Here is a 10980-nt window from a genome sequence, read left to right as displayed (position 1 = left end):
AGCCCGGCCAGGTCCGTGCTTTTCCCCAGTAGCCCACTTCTTTCTCATTCCTTCCACTGCTTGGAAGAGGCTTGTCTGCCAGAGGGGAGGAAAGGCTCCTCGTACAGATCCGAGGCCTGGCCTGGTGTTATATCCAGCTTTGGGCCGCATTTGCTGCCCTGTTTCCTGGTGAGTAGCGAGGGCCTTGGGCCCAGTTGGCCCTCGGTTCTCACCCCTGACCCCACCCAGGGCTTCCTGTGGGAGGTGGGGTGTGTTGGAGTTGAGCACCCTGCTTGCTGTCAGGGGCCTCCTGGCTCCTAGGAGGGAGATGCTCCCTCACTCTGCCCTGAGGGCCTTTGACAGCATTTTCTTATTCAATTCTCACGAGACCTTCATGGAAGTATTTTCCTCACCCCTTAGCCCTTGCAGAGCAGTCCTAGATTCATAGGAAAATTGAGCAGAAGGTTCCCCCATGCCCGTGCCCACCCTGTGCAGCCTCCTCTGCCTACCAGATGCATGGATGGACCTGGATTTGCTGCCCCATCCCCAGAGCACAGTTTATGCTTCAGGTCACTCTGGGCGTTGGACATCCGTGGGTTGGGAGCAGAGGCAATGTTTTCAAATAACCATGTTACAGGGGAAGCAGCCAGGCCCTGAAGCGAAGACCAAGGTCATGTGGCAGGAGGTGGCAGAGATCTGTGTCTCTGTACAGGGCCATGCAGCTTCCTACTCCGGGCTCAGCTTGGGACAGGCACAGTTGCCACTGGAGACGGCACTAAACGGGGCAGAGCTGCTGCCTTGAAGGAGCTCACAGTCCCACAGTGACACCAATCCCCTCAGTGTATTGTGCCTCTGTATCAGGCCCCCCTCACCGGGCTTCCCTGCAGGTTGCACTGGTTAGCAATGGGGTGACAGTTACTATGGAAATGGATCACTACCTTAGGCACGCACCTTGCAGGCTTCGCTGTGAACTCACCCTCATCTCCAGGTGTCTGGATGCACCCGGGGCTGGGACCATGTCCCCTTCTCCCCAGTGGGACACTCTGGGCTTCCTGGTCAGGCTCTGGCCTCCTGCGAGGCTGTGCTGCACCGTATTTCTCTAGTCAAGCTGGCTAACAGGGCAGTGAATGCTCAGCCTTCCTCATGGGCCTGGCTGCCCCTAGTGGGTCGCTTGGGCCAGATGCTATTTTCTTTTATCAAGGTCACATGGACTAGTGGAAAGAGCCTGGCTTTGGGGTGTGACTGGCTGCACTCTCCCCTTGTACCTGCCTGGGCATGAGCAACCCTGTTTCTTCATCTGAAGTTGTGGTGTTAAACCCTGAAAAGGGTTTAAGGATTTGAGAATGTAGCATCATTCCTGTCTCATCACTGGTGCTCAGAAGTTGGTGGCCCTTATTTCTGAGTCAGATGAGAGGACCCCTGGCATGCTCTAATTCTGACACAGCTCTTGTCCAGAAAATATGCCTGAATAGGCTGCCAGGCAAGAGGCCAAGGGGCCTGCTTCTCCCATTTCCCATCGGACAAACAGGAATCAATTTTTCCTCTTTCGAGCCATTAAAACTCATCACCCATGAAGCAGATCCATGTCCCTTATCTGATTTTCATTTTGGAAACCTAGTATCGCTACTGACTTTCTCATGGGAAGCTGGGGTGGAGATGAGCTTGTTATCTTGGTCTCTCTCTCCCGTCACTGGCCAGGCCGTTTCCCACTTCCCACTTCCGGGCCATAGAGAGGGATGCTCTTTTCCTACCGTACATGGGAGACTTCTGCGGAGTTTATTAAATGCAGATCCCAGGTTCCCTCCTCCCACCCCAAATCTACTAAACAGGCATCTCCTGAGGTACTCTGGACTCTCTTCTCTAGTTTGGGAGTCACAGCCTTAAAGCCCCACAGGACATGTCTCATGGTCTGTCTTGCCATGGAAAAGGGTCCATGAGTCAGAGCTGGGAAGGGTCAGGTGGTTTAATAGAAAAGGAGGGACTAGAAGGAGAAGAACAAAATCTTACCATCTTGAATCCTTCCATACTATAAATCTTACTGTCCTTAATTCTTTACAAAGAGAGAGGCACTGTTGGGTTGGTGTAGAAATATACATTAGAATCACACACACACACACACACACACACCCCAGTTCAAACATCAGCTCAGCCACATAAGCTACTTCTGGTAGCTCTTAGGGTTTTCCCACTATTAAAATGGGAATGTTAATATCTAGTTCAAAGACTTACGGGTATAAAATTATAAGAGATTCGTGAAGGATATGCACAACACAGGTCCTGGTATAAAGTGTGCCTGTTGTCAACTCCAAATCTGCTCCCCTTTGCCCTAATTTGTCCTGCTGGGGCTAGCTAGACCTTGAAAACATTTCTTTAGCCCACTGGTGCAATGTTCAATTTTGTCCATAGAGGGTGCTAGAGGGACACGGCAAGGCCTACACAGGAAGAAGGATTCCTGGCTCCAGGTGCCTGTGTTCTTCCTACAGTGACTGCCAGGAGTGTGTGGGAGGCCATTGGCTCCAATATCCAGCAAGGGGTCTCAGGAGCACCACTTCCAATCTGTAGGCAACCTGTAAAATACTGTTATCTGGAGTCTCAGGGCCTTCTCTGGGAAATTTCACTTAGCCTTAGGGGTGGCATTGCATTCTGTACTTACTGTCTTGTGGTCTTCTTTTGCCCTTTTTAGGAGTTAAGTGCCTTTTACTAGTTTACAATACTTTATATTACATTTTTCTTATTCTAGTTGCTGGCGTGATTTTTGTCTCCCGACAGGACTCTAACTAACATATGATACATGTTTTGAAATAGTGGTGTACTTGCTCTCATTTCAAAAAAGTATGATTACACATATCATTTCATGATAGGTAAAATCACCACACACTGCCAGAAACTATGGCAACTCTAGAATTTGCATCCCCAACCCAAGCGAATGACCTCCTTACTTAAGGAAGTGTTACTTCTGTGTGCATCTTGGTGACAGCCTGGGGAAGGCCTGGAGGGGAATGTGAAGGAATGAAAAGTCACAGCCAACATCTCTGCAGTTGGCTTGTTAGAACGCACCAAGATCTGGAGAAATCACGAGGCAGTGAAAGATTATACTTCCAGGATGGCCTATAAACCCAGGCCAAAAGCTGATGATGAGAAACATGACTCAAGAGATAGGAGCCCTGCTCTTCTAGGGTGAGAATAATATAGGCCCAGGAAGGACCCAGCAAGCTGAGATATCTTTTTTTTTTTAAAGCATATCTTCTATTTTATTATTTATTTTTGTTGTTGTTGTTTTTTTGGTACCAGGGATCGAACTCGGGTCCTTGCGCTTGCAAGGCAGGCGACAGAACCACTGAGCTAAATCCCCGGCCCCCGAGCTGAGATATCTTGTCCTCAGTTCACTTGAGCTAGCCTGTGCCTCGCTCCCTACCCTTTGCCATTTGTGGGATATAAGTATCGGAGTAGAATGGCTAAAAAGAACTCACCTGCGTGACTCTTTAGGACTATGTGAGTTCCATGGACCTCAGGAATAGGGCAAGATTCTGGTACCCTAGTGGACAGAGCCACGTTACTGCTCCCTGACCCTCACAGAACATTAACCAACCTCATGCTGGCTGGTTTTACGCTTTCCCCGCCTCCATAGCTGGCAGCTGGGATAAAAGCAGTCCTTGGCATGGAGCATGTGTAGCCAATGGCCCGGCCATGTGGTCCTGCCTGTTACACAGTGCTGGGTGTGTGGACAGGCATGTGCCTGATCTCCTGGGCAGAATCCAGTGTCCTTGGGCTCAAGCCTAGTCTGCTCCTACCAGGTAGGGATCCTGACTCAGAACTACAAGCGTGGCAGAAACTCAGAGAAGAAGGGAGTTGCAAGGGAAGGATTTAGAGGCTAGGCCAAACTCCTAATTGAAGAAACGGACTAAGATCAGAGGCACTTGCGAGGCTGAGATTACAACTCGCTCCCCTCAGCGCTCACACTGTGAATTAATGTCAATATAGCCACAGCAAGGGCTGGACTTCTGTTAAGCGTCAGGCTGGGCTGGGATTAGCAGAGATGGCCACTAGGTGTCACTGTCTCACCACCACCTGCCCAGGACAAAATCAGCACTGGCTAAAGGCCAACTCCAGGTAACGGAGGGAGTTTTTAAATTTCTGTTGCCACAGCACCCTAAGGAGAACATCATTTCTCAGAGAGGAGGGAAGAGAGCACTGTTTGACTCTCTGCCCCAGACAGTGTGGGTCTCAGGCTGAACTGCTGTTGCTACACTGCTAGGGGCTCTTTTTCTCCTGGCTGTTAATTGCTATGTGCAGTGATGACTGCTCACTAGAATATGTTAGGAACAGGCCTTCCAAGTTTGCGATACTTGGAGACCTTAGAGATCTTCAAATCTGGCCCCTTCATGTTTGGATGAGGAGGTCTGGAAAGAGAAGGTCATTTTCCAAGGATACATAGCTGGATGGAGAACGAACCTGGGCTCTGTCCCCTCCCCTGAGATCCCTGTAAGCTCACCATTCCTGCTCCTAACACTCACAGAGCACATACTGTATGCTCTTTTCTTTGTTGCTGAACAGACGTGTACACCTAAGATGCCGCAGCATGTCAGGGACCAAATCAGAGTCACCGGGCAACATAGCTGCAGGTCACTTCCCTGTCCCTTGGTCCAATGTGCTTGCAAACACCATCCACTCTTTCTATAAACAATGGCTGAAGTGAGATGAGGATTCAGACAAAGACAATGGGGGCAATTCAATAGCCATGGCAGCTCGAATGGGGTGTGCCCAGCCTGGGCTGGCTGGAGGCTGCATTCCGAGGTCCCACTGGATTCTTGCTTGAGCAGGAACCTTTGGAAGTTACAACTGCGACCATGAGGGGGCAGTGTTTCATCATACTCTGCTTGGTCAATGAGCTCATTCTCCAAGCACTGAAGAAAGTACATTTTGGGGGGGAACAGAGGAGTGTTTGAAATAATATTCTAAATGTAGAAAAGAGATACGTATGCCAGTCTGGACTTGAAATTTACCTCTCAAAGGCAGCCATTTATTCTTCTGCCCAGCTCTCTATTTAGTCCAGCAGCTGTATAGTTGACATAGCCCCAAACTGGAGAACTATGTTGTCTACCTGCATTGCACATGGTCCTTCTTTAATGGTCTGGAGCTGTTCAGAGCTTTAGAAGCCCCCTGCAGGCATTGCTGGTCTCAGAAATAATGGTCTAGAATCTTGTAGGAGGTACTTCAGTTTGTGCATGCTCAAGCCAGTCCATCTTTCTCTCCTCTGTCCTCTACCTGGCTGCAAATTTGGGCCCAATTACCCATTCTGCATCTGTCTTCTCAGATACAGGCAGAAGCTGCTTTGCTGCAGCCCCGTGCCACTGCTGTACTCATTATTGACTGTTCTGCTGGGATATTAAGCACTTTGGGCTTGGCTTGGGGACAGTTAGTCAACAACCTTGTCAGAGTGATGGATTCTTCTAGGATTATTGCTTAATTAGCTTGTTTAGAAGGAAAAATCAACCAGGACATTGGCTCTCTGGGAGCCAGAAGGAAGGGGGAGAAGTCAGCAGAGGGATCTTGGAGCTCTTTCTGCAGCAGTGTGGCTGGATTGGGGTGGGGAAAGGGCCTCCCACTGGAGCAGCCATTGTTCTCGAATTCTTTAGATATTTCAGTTACTTGGTTGCTGCAACTCAGAGAATTGCTTCGTTCAGTGGAGTTGAAGAGTAGCAATACTGAAATGTCACTCGAGGGCCACACACATCACCTGGGGAGCTTTAAAATTACAGATTTCCAGGCCTATTTGTAGATCTCACAGGTCAGAATCTCTGAGGATCTTTCAACAGGTTATGGAGGCCATGTCTGTGCACAACGGTTTGAGAGTCATTGCCACAGGGCTTGGCGTGTAGAAGACTTAGCCACCTCCAACACTGGGAAGGCTCACCTTTCCACTGGGTGTGGATTTCAGAGCATGTTGGTTGCCTGAACGCTAGTGGTGAACCTGAGAGCTGGTAGAGACCTTTCTGGTCTTTGCACCTCCAGTCAACCCAACAGCTTGTGAGCACTTCATTCCCTGTACTAAATCCCTTCCTTCTTTTTTTTTTTTTTTTTTTGTAAATCCCTTCCTTCTTGAAATACCTAGAGCGGTTCCTGTTTTCCTGATTATACCCTATCAGAAAACTCTTGGTTCTCCACTCCCTCTATTCTAGACTCTTCCTCTTTCTTATTCCCACCCCCCTGCTCCTAATTGGTTATCAAACAGAACTAAAATTTTAAACTTTTTATTTTGGGTACATTATAGTGTCTTGGTTAATTGGGTAAGTTGAACATTTTAAGTTGGGAGAAACACCAGTAAATGGAGTTGCTTGTATTTGAGGCCCTTCATAGATTCTATCCCAGGAGTGAGGGCTCTGGATGGAGAAAAGAGGTGAAGAGAGGCAGAAGGAGAACACATTCAGGGCAAGCCCCTGTGGTTTTCTACTCTAGCTCCCCAGGGTCCAGAGGTACTGAACACCAAGTGGGGCGAATGGGCCTCATTTCCATTTCGAGGAGAGGCAAAGCTGCACTGGCCCCTCCCCCCCCCAAACTCTGTGAATGCCTGCAGCGCCGCTCCCTGGGACTTCAGTTTCCTGGTATGTTTGTGTGTGTTCGCCTGCTGTCTGATGGCCACCCTCACTGGGTAGCCCCCAGCTCTGAGGAAGTGGGACCAGTTATAGAGGGCACAGTCACTGAATCAGAGACTTACATTTCAGTCTGATATCTGCTACTTGTGACAGGGTGACCCTCCTTGCAGGGCCTCAGCGATCTCATCTGTGAAACAGACAAGAAGAGCTTGGTACCCTGCTTCCCTCCCCAGCTGGCTGTGACTGTGGAAGCCCTGGGGAGTCTGAGGCTGATGACTTGTTTCTTGTGGACTCCCTGTGACTGCCCTTCCACTGTCTGGGTGCCATAGTGGTCTTTGCCCACCTCCTCGTCCTAGGGAAACGGCAGCATTTCCAGGACCCACAGGTAGGAATCGGGGGGGTCTGATGTCCTCAGCTGGTCATATCCACCTTACTCTGGGGCCTTTCTGACCTTGGCTGGGGGAGTAAGGAACCCTGAGAGGTTGCAGCCCGGGGACACGCTGGCTGGTCTGTCCTGTGCTAGCATCTAAGGACAAAGGTACTTTCTTTCTCTGGTGGACAAGGATTAGTATCCTCCATCTCCAGCAGAGAAGCCAGGCCCTCTCTGCCATGCTCACGAGAAGCTCCTTGAACCTCTGGAACTCCAGGGTGGCTCTGAGAGTCATCTTTTTTGTCAATCCAGTGAGTAACCTCATCCCTTACATCCTGCTAATTTAAATCCTGGCTCCTAAGCAAAGGCCCATGAGGGGAAACTGCTCTGCATTGCTATGGACAGCAATTCCACCAACACAGAAGGGCATGGTCTGTCTTGGGCTCCTCATGGTTGACCACGGGCCTGTAAATTGGTGTGTCCTTTCTTGTCTCCCAGGACTCAAGCAGGCCCAGCAGAGGTTTGCAGTGACATGGGTTAGGGCAGCAAAGTGTGCAGGCGTGCTGGAACTTCTGTGTGAACTTCCAGCTGGGAGATCATCTCTGAGTCCTACTGGAAATGATTCATTCACTCCTCTGGAATTTCCCCCTTAGCAGAGCCTCTACTGACCTGCTGGTCTGAGGTTTCTGCATGCAGAAGACCTTATGTAACAGGGCAGTCTGGCAGTCAAGACAGCAGACCTTCAGATATTAGCTCTGTCTTACTCCGAATAGCATTTTATCCATGACCATCTGCCCTGGCTCACCAAGCAGGGGCCCAGGAAGCTCAAGGATGCACTTCAAGCATTGCTATATTTGACCCTCCAATCATTTGAAAATCTAAGCAGGAAGAAGGAATCAGCTCTTCGAGGATGGGGCCATACCACCCCAAATCACTGAATACTCTGCAACCGCAGGTTAGGGGGTGTGTTTGTTAGTTGTGCAAAGGATGCATTCACTTCCAAATGCTGACATTCTTCCTGGGATTGGTGTGTGCATGATGGAGCAGCCCTGCCCCACCATTTCCTCTTCAGAGAGTGTCTGCTCTGAAAGTCACACTAGGGCAGGTTCTCACTTCCGGGCCTTTTGCACCGATTCCCCTACTGGAGAGGTTTTTCCAGAGATGAACTCTCATACTGCAAGTTCCCCTCAGTGAGATCTCGCCTGGTCATTCTGTGGAGACTTTCCTCTACACCTTTGAGCTGTGGTCTTCTGGAGGCGCCTGAGGACCACCTGGTGGACAGTGAGGAAGGAGGTGCCTGCCTTGCTGGCTGGAGTTTTCCTTCCCTAAAATGTATTTTTGAGACAGAGCTAAGATTCTTCTTTTACCGAGCAGAGACTGTCATGGGAAATATGTTTTATTTTGTTATTTAGCTGTGAAGCAACAAGAACTCAGACATGAGAGAATATGGCTACTTGGCAAACAACACTGAATGACCAATCCCGGGTCATGCAGCACATGCCAAGGGTGGCCAAACTGGATCATTCTGGCTCTTCCAAGAAATGGATCCAAATGGTACTAGGGGCTAGAGGCAGCTTCTCCCCTCCTTTCGGACAGTGGGACATTTTCTGTTTCACTTTCTAGGGATCCAGGCTGGTGCCACGCAGAGCTCACAGGACCTGCTACATGGCCTCAGGTTTGCCAGGGCCTCACTCAGCCAGAGTCCCAGCCTAGGCTCCTGGAAGGTGGCTTTGACTCAGTTTCATACAGGGCAGGTTTAGCTGAATCACAATCACAGGGGGCAGCAGAGCCCCTTGAAATGAAGCAGTTTCTAGAGCGGTCACAGGGAGCTTGTCCTGGAGAAAAGTTCATATGCTGAAGGCCTGGGGAGAGTAAAGAAACTTTTCTCCCTTTTGAGTGACCACTCCATTCCTACAGCTGCTGCTCTGGACCATCTGAATCCAAGAACCTCCTGCTGCAAGACTGACCAGCTCCATCTCACCAAGGGCCCCAGTGGATGGGAGTGGTCCCCAACTCTTCAAAATCCCTCTGAGGATACCTTCTGTCTGCTCTGCCCTGCCTACAGCTTGAGTCTAATCCACAGCCCACCTAGCACTGTGAGCACCTACAGCAGCATGGACAGCATCTTGGGCAGCAGATGTGCCTCTGACCTCTAGGCAAATAGGAAGGGCTGAGGCTGAGGATGGCTGTAACAGTCCTGTTCTCCAGTCTGGCTGTAACAGTCCTGTTCTCCAGTCTGGTAGCTGTGCACTTCTGCAGAGCAGTGGCCTGGGTTAAGGAGACATGCTTGCATAGGTATTTCTTTTGCAACTGTAATTGGGCGACTGCCCTGTCCCTGGGGCAAAAAAGCCTCAGCTCTTCCCTGTATCCCTCCTCTTGAATCATTCAACTCTTTGTTTCTCAGCCTATTTGCTAATTTGCTTACTTTTCTTTGTAAAGAATCCAGTCCAATATCCATAATTTAAAATTTCAGACAGCATCACACATCATAAAGAAAAGAGAACAATGTCTCAGCCTACTCTTCTCAATTCCTCTCCCCAGACTCTTTCTTCTGATGCTTTTCTCCATATTTCCAGCAATACCTTTAGTCTTGATTTGTTAATTTTAAATGCCTATTGACTTCTTATGATGGAAGATGGGGCTGGGGTGCTCCTAATCCACTTTCATGTTTATATCTTCTCTTCCTCCATTCTGCTAATACATTTATATCACATTTTTGTTAAATCAGTATTCAGTTTTTACTTTATTACAGTTAGGTATGTATTGTTCATTGCTGAGTGAAAAAAATAGTCTTGGATTACATTTTCTACTATAACTCTTTGTTCTTTCAGGAGTTAATAATTACATCATTTTTTGTGTGTGTGTCTGTGTAGTCTGTCATTATCCTAATAGTTCTTTTAGAATCTCTCCGGCAGAATTTAAAACCCCTCTGAATGTTATCTTTTCTGTGAATAAGCAAGCTGATAAACGACTGGCTCTGTGTGCCCCACAGCCCACCCCTGTACCCCAAGGGACTGTGTGCTCTCCTGCTCGGCTGTACAGCTCTGGAGTTTGGATTTTCCTGCCTCCCTCTAGCACTGGCTCTCCTGTTTCCCAGATTCCAGCTCTTCCTCCCTCTTGTTTTATGCCCTGGAGTATACATGTTGTTTTTCTAGTTAGGTGCATTCCCTACAAAAGCAAACCCCAGAAGGCTGGACACTCTGGCCTCATAAGGTTCCTGGTAACCAGCACCTAAGCTTTGAACTCACTATGTAGATCGGGCTAGTCTCGAACTTGTGGTGATCCTCCTGCCTCAGCCTCCTAAGTGCTGGGATTACAGGCATGCACCAACATGCCTGGCTCTAGCCAGGTATCTTAAAAAGAATTTCTTTGGTCTGAAGGATAGGAGAGATAGATTTATTGGGATGGAAGCAGATCCACTCTGGAGAAATTCACTGAAGGTAATCAGCAGGGTCAAGGCCACTGCTGGCCATTTTCACGTTAATAGAGATTAGAAGGCAGCCTTTTCCTGAAGACACTTTATTTCTGTGGAGTGGGAAATTGTTGCAAATACTATTTTTGTTAAAATAATGCACTTTACTACCATCTTGGCAGTAGATCAACATGGGCATAGATGACATCTACTAGACAAACTCCAGCAGGATATGATTTGCAATGTATTAAACCTTTTGACTCTGAAATCAGTTAAGATCCATACATCCTCGGATTTCCAAGGAACATATCCCAGAGTATTATTAGCATTTTTAAAGTGTAAATTTGATATTTAAACACAAGTATTAACTTCAGAGTGGCAATGGAGGCACATTCTTTGTTCAAAAGAAATAGATTTTATGGTGGGGGAGGAAGACACCCACCTGTATCCTAAGCTACTAATTTGAAGGAGAGCAGATGGCTTGAAGATGAGACAGAAATAGAGGCAAATGAGTATTCTCACAGTAGTAGCAGAACCCAAGTTGCCAGTGAATCTAAGAGTGAAGGAAAGGCTTCTTGTGCATAGTTTGTAGAAAATGACCCAGAAGAGGAGACTGATGATAAGGT

The sequence above is a fragment of the Heterocephalus glaber genome, unplaced genomic scaffold, assembly GCF_053883595.1.
Source record: "Heterocephalus glaber isolate CG9 unplaced genomic scaffold, H.glaber_assembly_v1.0 deba00001457, whole genome shotgun sequence".
NCBI classification, from domain to species: domain Eukaryota; kingdom Metazoa; phylum Chordata; class Mammalia; order Rodentia; family Bathyergidae; genus Heterocephalus; species Heterocephalus glaber.
Note: the sequence above shows the minus strand (reverse complement) of the source record.